The sequence below is a fragment of the Phodopus roborovskii genome, unplaced genomic scaffold (assembly GCF_943737965.1).
Source record: "Phodopus roborovskii unplaced genomic scaffold, PHOROB, whole genome shotgun sequence".
Classification (NCBI taxonomy): Eukaryota; Metazoa; Chordata; class Mammalia; order Rodentia; family Cricetidae; genus Phodopus; species Phodopus roborovskii.
Window position 1 is genome coordinate 4,287,495 of NW_026126566.1, and position 15,417 is coordinate 4,302,911.

Genomic DNA, 15,417 nt, shown 5'->3' on the forward strand with positions numbered 1-15,417 from the left:
CATGCAAGCAACCACAGTGAATTCAGTGGGTCACACACACAAAAGATCAAAGTAGTAGAAAGGCTTGTTGGGACAGATGTTTTCAAAGGTAGAGGGGAAGGGGATGAGAAAGGACACTAGCGGGTAAAAATGGCCAAAATCCACTATATACATAGCTTTACTGTATCTGTTTTACAAAAGATATGATGATGATTCCTTTAAGAACTTAGGAATGGCTGGGCATAGTGGCATGTGACTTTAGTCCCAGCACTCAAGAGGAAGAGGTCAGCCAGGCCTACATTGTGAGATCTGTCTCAAAAAAATAAACAACAAAACAGCTAAACAATGCTAGACATAACATATAATACTATGTTTATGTTTTCTAATGCTTTCTTTATCCTTACCTTGGTTCTAGGAATTGAATTTAGGGTCTTAGATATGCTTTACAAACTCTACCACTGAGCTACATCCCAGCCTCTCTTTATTTATTACTTTGAATCAAAATGTCACTAGCCTTACACTCACTCTGTCCAGACTGGCCTTGAGTCTTCTGCCTCAGCCGTCCAAGCAGTTGGGATTACAGACCTATGATGGGAGATGTCATTCTGTATATGTTTCTCATACTGGTTAATAATAAAGCACTGTTGGCCAATAGGAAAGGAAGATAGGAGGGACTAGGAGACAAGGAGGAAATAGGAAGTAGTAAGGAGGAGCCAAGATGGAGAGTCTGAAGAAAGCAGTATGCCGCCAGCTCCCCGGTAAGAGAAATACATAGATCAGCAGAAATGGGTTAATAATTAAGATAGAGCTAGCCGATAAGAAACTAGTACCTGGCCAACAGTATAATATCTAATACAGATTCTCTGTGTGTTATTTGGGGCTGGCGCAGCAGCAGGACAAGACCAAGCGGCAGGCAGAAAAACCGTACGCGTTACAGACCTATGCCACCAGGCTGCCTGAGTCCTGCTTTCTGCAAACAAAGAATTACCACACACGTTTTTTGTTGTTGTTGCCTACAATAAAAAAAAAATTCCTTGAGTTGAGAAGTCAAAAGAGAGTCTGAGTCACAAAAGCCACAAAGATTAAAAAAAAAAAAAAAAAATAGAATAGGTCATCCTAGGGAATTTAGGACTCAACATAGTTCACACTTGCTCTCCAAGAAGTCCAGGACTGTGCCAACAGCTAATGGTTCTTTTCTTTTGCTTCTGGATACAGATTCCAGGCCCTCTAAGCAACATTATTGGGTTATGACTTTCGTTTGCTCCTTGGTATGGATGACTGAAGCCTGAGGACTATACTGGAGCAATCTCTCAGTATGGACCAAAACAAGAGCCTGTCATTGGAGCCATCTGCACAGACGGAGGGAGCCCCACTGTTCAGCAGAGGTAGATTTCAACAAATCACTACTGGCTCCTCATAAAGTACTACTGCCCCCATCACTTTCACCCATGGACCCTGGCACCATTCTGGGGATTAAAGAAAAAACAACGGCAAGGACTTGCTGACTTTAATCACATCTGTTCAGTTGCTGTCATATGCCAGGCACTACTGAAGACTTCATAGGGATCTACTCATTTACTCTCCTAATATATAAACTGTATGCTATATAGACTATCACAGTCACCACTTAAAAAGAAGAAGCAAACTTGTCCAATAGTATAAGCCAGCTGTCTGTAAGAACTGATACCCCACTCTCTGGAAGTGTTTGAACAGTGACGTAAAACCTGAATGCCGAGCCCCTTCTCTCAGCTGTCAACTCCTATTTCTTCAGCTCACTCCTTTAATAACTAGAACACATTAAGACATCAGTGATCCCAGGAGCTCTTCATTCACTCCCTCCGCCCCTCAGCCTGTCCTCACATGCTTCATCAGCCATTACAATCACACACTTGCAAGCATCTTCAAGTCCCTTACACATCCTTCCCTCTGGAAAGTCCACGGAGTGGGGACACGACGTTAACTGACACCCAACAGTTACACACAACCGAAGGCTCAGACTGCACAACATCGGGATATGAGGTAATTTCCTGAATTAATTCATTTTCTTGTCACCATGGCCAAATACCTGGAAGACTCAATTCAGGGGAGGAGAGAGTTAAGAGACATGTGGGTGGGTTTAAGGTACACATGGTGACGTATCTCTCTGCAGTGCAGGAACATGAGGTGATGGCCTATTGCAACTTAGGTAATCAGGAAGCAAAGAGAACTCAGGTCTGAACACTATGAGCTATAACTCAAAAGGTCTGCCCCTTCCTCCAGCAACCCACCTCACCCACCTAGGACCTATCCCCTAAAAGTCTATTTAATATGAACTTCTCAGTGGACTAACACATCACTGAAATTAATACCTTCATGATTTACTCACATCTTAGTGACATGGGCCTTTGGGGAAAACACTTCATATCTAAGCCAATCAGTGTATCACTTTAAATTCATTACCGCTTGTAGCATCAAACAGAATCCTACTACATCTTATTCTCTCTACCTAGACAACCCCTTGGCACTTTCTCTGCCATCCTCAAAACCCAACATCATTTCTACCTTCCATACTCTCAGTTGAAGGCCTTGGTTATTTCATTGAGAAACTAGAGCAATCAGAACAGCCAGCCCCACCTGCCTACATGTGCGCTGTGCTCTATTCCCTCCTGTTACCTTAGAAACATAACGACTTAAGCCCAGGGTGACACTCTGTGACATCCATTTCTCTTTCTACAAAATCACTCATGGCCATGCTTTTTCTACCCTCATCATAGGAGAGAGACAAAGATAGAAACAGAGCCAGAGAGCTGAGGATTAAACCCAGGGTCTTGTACATGCTAGGTAAGCATTCTACCACCAAATTATATACCCAGTCCTTTATTTTTGGAACTTAGTCTCACTGTGAAGCTCAGGTTAGCACTAACCTTATTCTCCTGCCTCAATGCCCCCCAAAGATGTTATGATTACAGGCATCACTCCCATGCCTAGCCAAAATAAAAGGTTTCTTTAAAAATATATATTATTAATTTCTGGAAATTTCATGTTTGCTGCATATTCTGATCTCATCTACCCCTACTACTTTCCTTTAACTCCCCAAGCCCTCTAAACTTCCCAATCTGCTTCTCTTCCCCTTCCCAACTTCATGTCCTACCATCATAATCATCATCACCACCACCAACACCATCATCATCAATCCCTCTGAGCCCAATTAGTGCTGCCTATATATGGATGGCTTTGGGACCGTCCACTGGGGCATGTAAAACCCAGCAGTAGACACATCCCCAAAGAAAAATGACTGCCTCCCTCAGCAGACATCAAATACCAATAGCCCCTTCACTGGGAGTGAAGCCACAGACATGCCCCCCACCCCGCCCCCCAGTGAAGGAGCTAAAAGTCCTGTCTCCCATATCCACCCATTTTATTTCCATGCTTAAATTAATATGTGGGGGGGGTAGGCAACACTTGTTTTCCAGTCTGTCTCTCTCACCCCTCTTGAATCCAATTTAGTGTAGGTTGAGCATTTCCTGGCCAAAATGCTTCAGACCAGAAATGTCTCACATCTCAGACTGGGAGCAGGGAGAACAATGAGAGATTTATGTGACGAGACCTCCTAGGTCTAAACACAAAATTCTTTTATGTGTTTAGACACATAGCCTGAAGGTAATTGAACATATTAACATGGTATAGGAAACTGTTTACACTGAAGCATCAGAAAGCAAAGGTGTTAGTATCTCACAACCTGAGTGTCTATTCCTCACTCTGAAGTTATATGCTAGCAATGAGCAACCACTTTCGTATACTTAATACACAAGTTCTTGAGGGTAAAAACAACAGCATGCAGCATTATACTGGAAAGCAACAAGTTTATGTGTTTACTGTAACAAGCTGCAAAGAGCATCCCAGAATACTGCAGACCAGATCCTTACCCCATCTACTGAAAACATTCACTTTCTGCTCCTCAAATAGTCCTCTCTCTCGCTTCTCCTCCTTCCTCGATGCCCACACAATCCTTTTGCTGGTTGCTCTTAGCTTCCCAGCCAAGAAATGCCAAAATGCCTGAGGCTAACACTTCCTGACCAGACTCCCTCTTCATGTATCTGCCAATACTACATCTCCACTCGAATGCTCCTTAGAGCCTCAGACTTTAAGTGTCACAAAGAAAGTTTCTACTTGAGCAAACTCAAACACCCACATGTGCACGCATGTGCGCACATGCAGGCATACACACACACACACACACACACACACACACACACACACACACACCCTCGCACACCATCTTCCCATCTCCATAAATGGCGCAAGATTTTTTGACACCCCACTTGTGATTTATTCATCTCCCACCCATGTGCAAATTCTTTTGGCTTCTATGTTCTCAATAGGAACCAAATCTGAAGGTTTCTCCACATTCTCAGGACTAGTGGCATCATGTTCACCTGGATTCCTCCAAGAACTCCTGTGATGCCCCCCTGCAGCCCGCCATCAATCCCTGCCTTTGGAGGGAAGAGAAACTGACTTGGGGCACGAGTCAGATCAGTTCTCCCTTTAGGCCCACACCCTCCATTGGTTTCCCTTTTGAGGAACACTCAAGCCAAAGTCCTTATGGGACTGGAATGGGCCCTTCCAGTCTTGGTCCTGTTGCTGTCTCTTCTCCCTTTGACTTTAGGGGGGAAGCATCTGGAAGCCTTCCACAGAGCATCTGTGGCAGCCTGAGGTATCTGAGGCTGTTAGCAGAGCAAGGAGGAGAAAGCAAAGAGAAAGCCCTGAGAAGCAGGAAAATGGAACCTAATTATAGAGGGTCAGAGCTTAGCAATGCTGTTGCCTGTGGCAACACACTTTTTTTTTTTTTTTTTTTTTTTTTTTTGTACCTAATGAACTGTATGATCCTGACAAGGGGATTTCAGAGCAGGCTGGAGAAAGTGCCAATGGCTTTGCTTAGCTGCCTACAATGAAATACAAGGAAAGAGAGAGATAAGCAAAAAGAAAAAAAAAGTTGAAGGATAAAGGAAAGCCAGGACTTACAGTTCAGAAATAAAACTTTCTCATTCCCTGTCTTATCAGGAGGCAGCCAGTGCTACAACTAAGACATGGCTTCCAGGCAAAGACTAAACCCAGAGGCTGTCAGAAAAACAAGATGTAATTGTAAAATCCTTTACTAAGTCGTCAAGAGGATTTCACTCGAGGTTTCTCAGACCCTATCAAAATGACCGAAGTTTCCTTGAAGAACCCTGAGGGTGTTGTCCTCCTCAGCCTTACAGGGAACCTGAGGAGCCAAACTTACATGCTGTTATCAAAGCAGCTCATTAGTGTAACCTTTTTCTGGGAACCTTGATTAAAATTCAATTTGTAGGAAATCTGCAAAGGTGTTCCTGTTTGTTTCATAATTCTGCCCACTGAAAATGTGGTTGCACAAGCCTGTAATCCAAGCCAGTACCTGGGGAGACAGAGGATGGGAACCAAGTTCATGGCCCACCTGGACTTCACAGGGATACTGTCTACACTAACCCTCCTGTTCCCCAGCATGAGCTGAGAAGCAAAGCAAAAGTAAGTCTGCACTTCCAGCTTCATCAGGGAAAAAGCAGATTGGGACACATGTACAACCTGTTTAAGGAACAGAAGGGAACCCAGAGAACAGACTCCAGAGCCAAGACAGCATGGCCATCAACACCATGACCAACTCCCTATGCCTGCCCAATATACAGTCTACATAGGCTACAGGGCAGATGCACACATATGATATGCCCTCTTCAACATTCCCCTCATTTCTTCCTCCCTCTCTTCCTTCCTCCCTCCCTTCCTTCCTTCCTCCCTCCCTTCCTTCCTTCCTCCCTCCCTTCCTTTCTTCCTCTCTTCCTTCCTTCCTTCCTCCCTCCCTTCCTTTCTTCCTCTCTTCCTTCCTTCCTTCCTTCCTCACTCCCTTCCTTTCTTCCTCTCTTCCTTCCTCCCTTCCTTCCTCCCTCCCTTCCTTTCTTCCTCTCTTCCTTCCTTCCTTCCTCCCTCCCTTCCTTTCTTCCTCTCTTCCTTCCTTTCTTCCTCTCTTCCTTCCTTCCTTCCTTCCTCACTCCCTTCCTTTCTTCCTCTCTTCCTTCCTTCCTTCCTCCCTTCCTTCCTTCCTCCCTCCCTTCCTTTCTTCCTCTCTTCCTTCCTTCCTTCCTCCCTCCCTTCCTTTCTTCCTCTCTTCCTTCCTTCCTTCCTTCCTCACTCCCTTCCTTTCTTCCTCTCTTCCTTCCTTCCTTCCTCCCTCCCTTCCTTTCTTCCTCTCTTCCTTCCTTTCTTCCTCTCTTCCTTCCTCCCTTCCTCCCTCCCTTCCTTTCTTCCTCTCTTCCTTCCTTCCTTTCTTCCTCCCTCCCTCCCTTCCTTCCTCCCTTCCTTCCTGCCTGCCTTCCTTTCTTTCTTGCTTTCTTTTTTTCCTGAGACAGGGTTTCTCTGTGGCTTTGGAGGTTGTCCTAGAACTAGCTCAGTTAGAGCAGGCTGGCCTTGGACTCACAGATATCCACCTGCCTTTGCCTCCCTGGTACTGGAATTAAAGGCATGTGCCACCACTGCCTAGCTACCCCTCATTTCTTACCACCCATTAGCTTCAGTGGCCTTTCAATTCTGGGACACCTATTTGTCCCTTCCTAGGGCCAGTATACAGCTGTTCTTTGTCCCCCACTACCCTCCCATTCTTATCATTCAACTCAGTTTGAATCCCAAAGAGAACTCCTCTGAGGAGCAGACAGCAGCAGACTCCCAGCCACTGTGAAGAGTCAGTGGAAAGTACTCAGCACCACCAGCTATCTGACCATCCACTGTCTCTCCTGGAAAAAAACTCCTTGGAACCAGGGACCTCATTCCTTTCTCCCACTATATCTCCTTTCTGAGACACAGTAGCTGCCCAGGAAATATTTGCTGCTTTACAGAAGTACTGTAACGTAAGAGTAAGCCTACAACACTTTAGAATTTTAAGTAAGACACTTCATAAGTAAATACCTGCTAGAGAATATCTGGACCTCCAAAAGAAAACAGAGCAGTATCTTGCAAGAAAACAAAACAAAAACCTAAACTACAAATCATTACCTTTGATTCATGAGATAAATTTCAAGCTTTACAGTCCATAGAGGCAGGTACTCTCAGCCATCTGAGCAAGCATACACCCAACCTGAAACAATTCCTTCATGACCTCTGTCTGGAATAGTCAGTACTTAGTGCCTGTAAATTAAAGACCAAAATAACACAGGAAATGTGGCATAAAGCACACCACACAACAGTAGGCTTTGATTGTCACGGCCCAATCAACTGAGTCATTATGTTCACAGAGAACGTAATTCCCTTATGATTCAGAACAAAGTTAAATCAAGGCTAATTTGTCAGATTTATGTCATAATTCTACATATTAAAAAATCTCCCATGATAATCAAATGTGTAGGCCAAGTGTGGTGGTGTATATATATTTAGACAAGCACATCATGTTAGCAGTCAGCCTGAGCTACACAGAAAGACCCCATTATCATTAAAATAGGAAAGGAGGGAGGGATGGAGGAAGAGAAAAAGGAAGGGAGGGAGAGAAGGAGGGGAGAGGGGAGGGTCTAGAATGCTTAACTCTTAAACCTGTTCCACATTAGTTGTCAATCAAACATCAGAAATTCTATCTTTAGAGCTCACACAGATTTAACTAGGGAGAAGGCAGTCCAACTTAAAAAATGTTCACTGAAACAAAACCAGCACTATCAGTTTATATAACTAATAAGGTACAAATTAAAGAAATTTCTCTGGTGTCTGTTTCATTAGTAAAAGAATGCTTACCATACTTCTGTACCTTGTTTGTTACACACACACACACACACACACACACACACACACACACACACACACACACGAATGTTTCTGTACTTACTGATGTCTCAGTTAGGTATGATAGCTTTTCTTTGAAACTTCATCACTTTCAACTGTTTGCTTTATTCTAGTTTGGATTTTTTGTTTAAAAAAAATGAGAGCACTGAATGACATTAATAAAGAAAGAACATTCAGTAATCCAGTCCTTCTTCCTCCCTAAACCTGGAAAACAACACAGGATAGGCGCAGGAAAATTGTATACGCCCTGCAAAATACACACCAGCACCTACTGTGATCAACCATCTGGGAAGAGACAGCAAACAAAATAAATCCACAACCAGGAAATGGATGCAAGCTCTGTCACAGAGCAGACTCCTCTAGACCAGCGAGGTCTTTCACACACATTTACAAAGTCCTGTCAACGCCAACAGAGATGATGAAGAACCTCAAGGTCACTGCGCCCACCTGTTTCTCCCAGGAGCTCCAGGGAGGAAAGCATGAAGCCCACCACTCAGAGGCTCCAGCACAGCCCCCAGGTTCTTTCACACGTCAGCTCCCAAACGCCTGTGATGTATTGTAAGACTTCCCAGGAGAGATAAGACCCTCTTCAAACAGGAACCATTCCGGAAAAATACCAACTGTTCCTGTTTCATTATATTAAACACTGTTTATGGACTACAGAGAAAGAAAAGTTTTATTATAAGCATTTAAAAAAAAAATCAAGCTCCAAAACCATTTCTGCTACAGATGGCCCTGACCCACACTAGTCCTCATATGCCACACCTTCTCCTATTACACATTACACTACCATACTTGTTGCTAGACAAGAGCTGCTAAGCAGCACCTAGTGGCTGCCAGAACATAGCAAGCCTCACACATATGGCATGCCTTGTCATCCATAAATTTCTAAGCTGACTGCCCAGCCTCTCAGTGAAGTCATGAGGTGAATATATTTTAAGTGGAAGAAGCAAGATGAAGAACACAAAGAACTACAGAGAGGACGAAGACACAGAAAGGAGAGTGGGCCCTTCCCTCTACCTGGCCTGCACACAGTATCTAGGGGGAGAGATCATTCTAAATGAACTTACATGGCTTATCCTGCAGCAACAAGTGGTGATAACCAATCTCAGGATGTTTGCAAACAAGGCACTGTTAATGTGTGAGGTGAAAAGTCTTAGGGCATTCCTGGATAATGGGGACAGTTTCAAGAAAATAAACAAATAAATAAAGACAGAGACATGGGTGTTAAGGATAAAGGACTTAACTGGGTAAAAATGGAAAAGAGAGCAAACAGGTGCCCCAGTGTACGAATGGACTTTGGGAGCCCATTACACATAGAGGGATACTCCCTCAGCCTAGACACACGCGGGAGGGCCTGAGTCCTGCTTCAAATGATGTGATAGACTCTGAAGATTCCCCCATGGAAGGCCTCACCCTCCCTGGGGAGCAGAAAGGGAATGGGGGGGCAGGGGAGGATGGGAGGGAGAGGGAACTGGGATTGACATGTAAACCAAGATTGCTTCTAATTTAAATAAATAAATAAATAAATAAATAAACAAACAAATAAAGATTTGTCACTGTCGTTGGTTTAATAAAAGGCTGATTGGCCAGTAGCCCAGGCAGGAAATATAGGCAGGTGACCAAACTAAGGATGATGGGAAGGAGGAGGACAGAGTCAGAGAGATGCCAGCCAGCAATTGAGCATATGGGATGTGTAAAAAATGAGGTAACAAGCCATGAGCCACATGGCAAAGCATAGATAAGAAAGATAGGCGAATATAAGTGTAAGAGTTAGCTAGTAACAAGCCTGAGCTATCGCCAAGCATTTACAATTCATATTCAGCCTCTGAGTCAGTTATTTGGGACTGGGTGGATGAGACAGGAAACATCAGTTTACAAAGTCCACTTAAAATTTCTTTAGGAATCCAAACTAATCTACTAACTAATGCTCCAAAACAATACAAAGAAACCCTGTCTTGAAAACTTAAAAAAAAAAAAATAAAAAAAAAGAATTTTGTATTATATATATGTGTGCATGATCTGTGTGGGGACCCAGTGGTCAGAAAGCAAATTCGGAGTTGATTCTCTCCATTCACCTTTATGTGGGTTCCAGAGACTGAGGGTTTGTGCAGCAAGCACCTTTACCTGCTGGGCCATCTTGCCAGCATTCTGATGGCATGTAAAACAGGTGAAAAATAACACAAGAGAGTCTAACAGACCACAAGTCCTGCTAATGTCAATTATCCCAGATTAATTATTATAACAGTCCCTTTTACTCTCAGGAGCTCCCTAGTTTGCATGGTGGTATTAAGAAATAGAGCTGCCTGGTGAGCTGGCCCTGAGGGCCAGAGAGTGGGAGAGCTGACCCTCCTAGTCCGACATTGGGTGGCGGTAGCGTGAGGAAGATGCCCTCCCCCTCCCCCCTACTTGCGGCAGGTGAGAGAGCTAACCCTCCCCTTACCAGCTGCAGCACGAGGAAAGCAGGCACCGCCCCTCGCCTGGGCAGCACAATAGAGCTGGACCTGATGGTGTGGGTTTGGGTGAGCTGGTGTTGAGGATGTGAAAGTAGGAGAACTGGTCCTGCCCCTTGGTTATCGCTGCACAGGGCAAACTGGAGGGCTCACCCTGGTGGTGAGGATGAGGGAGAGCTGGCGGGCTGACCAACCCTGCAACCACTCAGGCCCAGAACTAGGGTTAGGAATTGGCTCACCCCAACATCCACCCCATCTGTGAACTGCTGGAGCATGTGAAGGGGCCAGGCCTGCATATCCAAAGCTGCAGGATCTCCACAACACAAAGCAACAAGAGAATATCCAAGAGGACCCAGTGAGGACCCTGTATTGATAGTGTAGGAGAAAGCAGAGACCGCAAACCAGACCAATGGTTCTTTGCAATGAACACTTGCAAGTAAAGATGTAGGGACTAACGGGTATTCTGTGTGGCTCACTGTATCACACAATGAGATTGTTTTTCTCTTAAATTTTACTTTATTTTATTGGGGGGGGCTACAAGGGCAGAAGGTAGATACAAAGGGACAGGGAGATGAACGGGATCCAGATGCATGATGTGAAAGCCACAAAATAATACATAAAAAGCTAGCTTGGCCTTTCTCAATAAATAAACCTATACATATGGGAAAGAAAATTTTTTTGAAGACAGTGTGAAGGAATAGGAGTTTAACAACAGAAGTGATAGAGAAAATTCTGGCTTATAATAAACAACATGTTTTTTTTGTATTCTTATTAAATAGAGAAGAAAAAGTACAATACAATTATAAATATAAATTCACTGATTCCATTAAGAGTGATGTGATAGATTTTACAATGTCAATATTTATGGTAGACTAAGATTTGCATCTACCAAATTTATGATAAACTCTTATCCTCAACTTAAAATCATACACAGATAAGTGGGTTTTTTTTCTTTTAGTTGAAAAATCATTGCCCTCAGAATCATGAAAGAAAAAAGATGATCTCACGGGGAAGATGAGGAGTGTTCAGTTTTGAAGGCACATTTGGTACCTGAAGACCATCCACAAGGCAATAAATAAGAAGGGATAACATAAGATGGAGAGAAGTCCAGTGTTTAAGAGCACTGGCTGCTCTTCCAGAGGACTAGGATTTAATTCCTAGCACCAGAATGAGAGCTCAATATTGTCTGTAACTCTAGTTCTAAGGGATCTATTATCCTCACACAGACATGTATGAATGCAGGCAATAACACCAATGTACACAAAATAAAAAATATATATTTGCTGGGTGGTGGGGGGGTATGACTTTAATCCCAGTACTCAGGAAGCAGAGGCAGGTGGATCTCTATGAGTTTGAGGGCAGTCTGGTTTACAGAGTGAGTTCCAGTTCAGGCTCCAAAGCTACAGAAAAAAAAAAAAAAAAAAGGCTAACACATTTTAACTACCATCTCTGACATTCATAGAGATGCCCTAAGTGATCATTATTGCCACCCTGTGAAGCAGGTACTACTATCACTACACCACTATGTGAATGGAGAAAACCAAGCAGAAGTTAGGGATGGTCACCAGTGCCACATAGCTCTCCTGGGAAGCCAGACAGCCTCGACCTTCAATAGTCTTTGCACATAATAATATCTCTCAAGATACCTAGGCTGGAGACACTAATTAAGGGAAGGGATCATCTGTCTTTACACAGTAACGCATCTGTGGAGCAGATCGCAGTACCCATGAAGAACACATATTTACTCTCTGGAAAATGAGAAGTTTAGCATTGCACAGTCTGTGAGGATGTTCTTGTCATTCCCTTAAAGGGAAACTTAAGTCTCTCTGTTGTTTTCTTTCCCAGGCAACCCTTTACCTCCCGGGGCCACTACCCTGCTTATATGCTGCTCCTCACCAAGTCAGAGGTATCCCTGAATAGATTTTCTTACTTCATTTCACCCTCTGTTCCCCTACCAGATACCAAAAGATGTCCCACACAGTAAAGTCTGTGTGTAGTAAGTGTGACACTCTGCTTTCCAATAGTATCAGTCATTATTTTCCAAAATACACAGCAGGTGAAATAGCACATACATTGCAAAATACATGATCTGCATGTAAAGTGGAATTTCATTACTTGTGGCCGAGTGCAGAGTGCAGCTGCCTACTCACGCTCAGTGGATACAATCACCTTCAACACTCGAGTATCTGGAGCTAGAATTACATGTGTAAGTCTGCAGCGTTAGGACATGGGAAACCAAGGGTAAAATCCTGATGAATGGCAACATTTTTGGCTGAGGCTATAATTCAGTGGTAGAGTCCTTGCCTGTTACATACAACATCCACATATAAAACACAGTACCCCCCTCCCAAGAAAGACCAAGTCAATGCTTCATGGGATAAACAGAAAAAGGGAAAGTGGCCATAAAGAATAATCAGAAGAAAGTCTGAAAAGAGAGAAACAAGGAGTCTGTGTTGTCATTACAACAAAATAAGATTTCAAGAAAGAGTAAGTAAGTCACTGCTGTCAATACTACAGAGCGGTGAGGTTCTTTGTGAGGCTAAGAACGCCTCTGGCAGCTTCAGAGCAAAGGATGTTTAAAAAAAAAAAAAGATTAACGACGAGAAGTTAAGGAACACATGGGATCTCAGAGAAATTGCTTCTAAATAGAGATTCTTGGGCATAACCCAACTCTACTGGGAAAGAAAGAGCAGAGTAGGAAGTTAGAGTGACCACCAAAGAAGGGAATTATAGGGAGATTTTCACTTTGTCTGCTTCTGTGGCACTGACCACGCCCATTGGGGGTGGAGCTAGGGGCGGAAGTGACCTATGGGAACTAGGTCTGAGGAGGAGCCCGGGAACCCGGAAGTTATTTCCAACTGTTTTCATTGTTTTGGTGAAGCCAAGGAACATTTCACTGAAGGAAGAGGACACTTGTATGTCACTGTTATATGTGTGCCTTATCTTTCCCTTCTTTAACTTCTCTAGGTCAGAGGACAGCAGGTCTAGATGCATGATTCTCAGACCCAGGTCCAATTCCGTCTATGGCTTCTGCCTGTGAAGGAGTAATTAGGAAAGGAGCCTGAAGCTGTAACACTGAAAGACAACATGGTTAAAACTGTGACTGTGAGAGCCAGGAGTGGGACTGGGAACCACATTTATCCTTACTATTGTTCCAATGTCATCACAGCATCTTTAAATTTCCCCAGGGATATTTAAGAATCTAGACCTTGTTTCCTCTCTCCTTTCCTTCAGAACTGTGCCCTCCCCCTACTTTATAGAAGACAATGAACACTATTTCTCTCCTCTTTGCCTCCACAGGGAAGGCCATTATATGCTCAGTGCCTCAAACCTACAGAGATCTTTCATGAAAACCTGCTTTGGTCTCATGATACTCTATAAGTGGAATGCAAAGGTGGTGCATTTTTAATACAGAGAAGGCTCCTCCTATGGTTTGGCCATAATTAACAACCACCCAAATGCTTATGTTTTGAAAGCTTGTTCCTTGGTGTGGCAGTGTTTGGAGGTGACACAGAACATTTAATAGTGGTGAATAGTTAGAGTAACGAAGGAGCTGCCCCACGGGGAAATGATGTAGTTCTCCTGGGACCTTGACTAGCTCTTTAGAGAAAGCTATTATAAATGAGCAATCATGGTTTCTCCTTGTCTCAAGTCTCCTGTCATGTGGTCTCTCCCTCTCACAGACGCACCCCTACTATCGTATGCCATCCTCCATGAGGTCCTCACCAGATGAACAAATGCCAGCATCGTGCCTTTGAACTTCCAAGTTGTAAGCTAAATAAATATACCTCTTTTCTTTATTCATTACCCAGCTTCAGGTGTTTCATTATAGTAAAACAAAACAGGCTAATGCAGATATTAAGAGTTAAATGATCTGGGTATGGTGGCACACATCTTTAATCCCAGCATTTAGGGAGGCAGAGACAGGTGGACCTCTGAGTTTGAAGTCAGCTTGGTCTGCAAAATGAGTTCCAGGACAGTCAGGCTACACAGAGAAACCCTGTCTGAAAAACAAAACAAACAAACAAAAAACAAAAGGGGGGAGAGTTAAATGATTAAGAGACTTGACCATTTACTAGGATGAGACACTGGACTAAAATGTATCTGTGACTCCAACAGCAGCTGTCCTTTCTACCACACCATGCTCCAGTTTTAACAGTCTGGTTCCTTCCATCTTCTGATTATTTGCAAATTATTAATGTTTATAGTGAAGAAGATTGTGCCTACTGCCAACAAATCTCACCATCCCTCTGGCACAGCAAGGAACCCAAGTGTTTCTGAAGCAGCAACATCGCTCACACACACCCAGGGACACAGTGCAGCTAGAGTCACAAAGGAGTCCTGCTCATCTGCTATAGAGGGTGTAAGACATCACTACCCAGGGAGCTTGGCAGTGTTGCAGGCTTCTGCCTCATGTGAAAAATCTATCCTGGAAAGTCTTACATTTCTACTGAGCAATTAAATTCTCCTCCATATATCCATGAGAATTGGTTTCCCACTGCTATAACAAATTGCTATAGACTTGATGGTTTAAAACAATAGAAATGTATTACCTTATCATTCTGGAGGCTCTAAGTCCAAAATGAGTTTTACTAGGATAAAATAAAAATGCAGGCAGGCTGGACTCCTCCTGGAGACTCTCTAGGACAGCAGCCATTTCCTCGCCTCCTCCCCAGCGGAGACCACCTGCCTGCCTTCCCTGCCTCAAGGACCTCTTCTAGTAATGCACCACTCCAACTGCTGTTTCCATCATTACATCTTCTCCCTGACTGTCCAGCCTTCCTCTTTCACATATGAGGGCACCTGTAATTGAATCACCTTCAAAGAAGATAAGGTCTGTGTCATTTTAGCAAGGCCGCCAATCTTTCCTGGTAAGGCCTAGCATCAATCAGGAAACTGCATTTGTCTCTATAGGAAAAAATATTACTAAAAAAATGAATGCAATTTGAAGTTCCTTCCAAGGCCTCCAGTTTACTCAATCTGTACAGGCCTGTGGTCTGTATGGGACAGAATTTAGTGAATCTCTGAGTATGTCTGTATCCTTTCAAAATGTGCATTAAAGCCCACTCGCCTGGTAGAATGTATTTCTTCCTATGAAGATCTACCCAACATCCCAATATTTGCCCCTATTTTGTGAAATCCTCCTGTGAAACAGAATAGACTGTGAAGCTAG

The 15,417-nt window shown here is 43.6% G+C and overlaps 2 protein-coding genes across 3 annotated transcripts in view; both read right to left on the reverse strand.

Annotated features, from left to right (window-relative positions):
• Stard4 (StAR related lipid transfer domain containing 4) overlaps positions 1 to 15,417 on the reverse strand; it is a 1,044,307-nt gene that overhangs the window by 593,362 nt on the left and 435,528 nt on the right. The gene's annotated exons all lie outside the window — the stretch shown is intronic.
• The window catches only part of Epb41l4a (erythrocyte membrane protein band 4.1 like 4A), a 188,272-nt gene that overhangs the window by 89,568 nt on the left and 83,287 nt on the right, over positions 1 to 15,417 (reverse strand). The gene's annotated exons all lie outside the window — the stretch shown is intronic.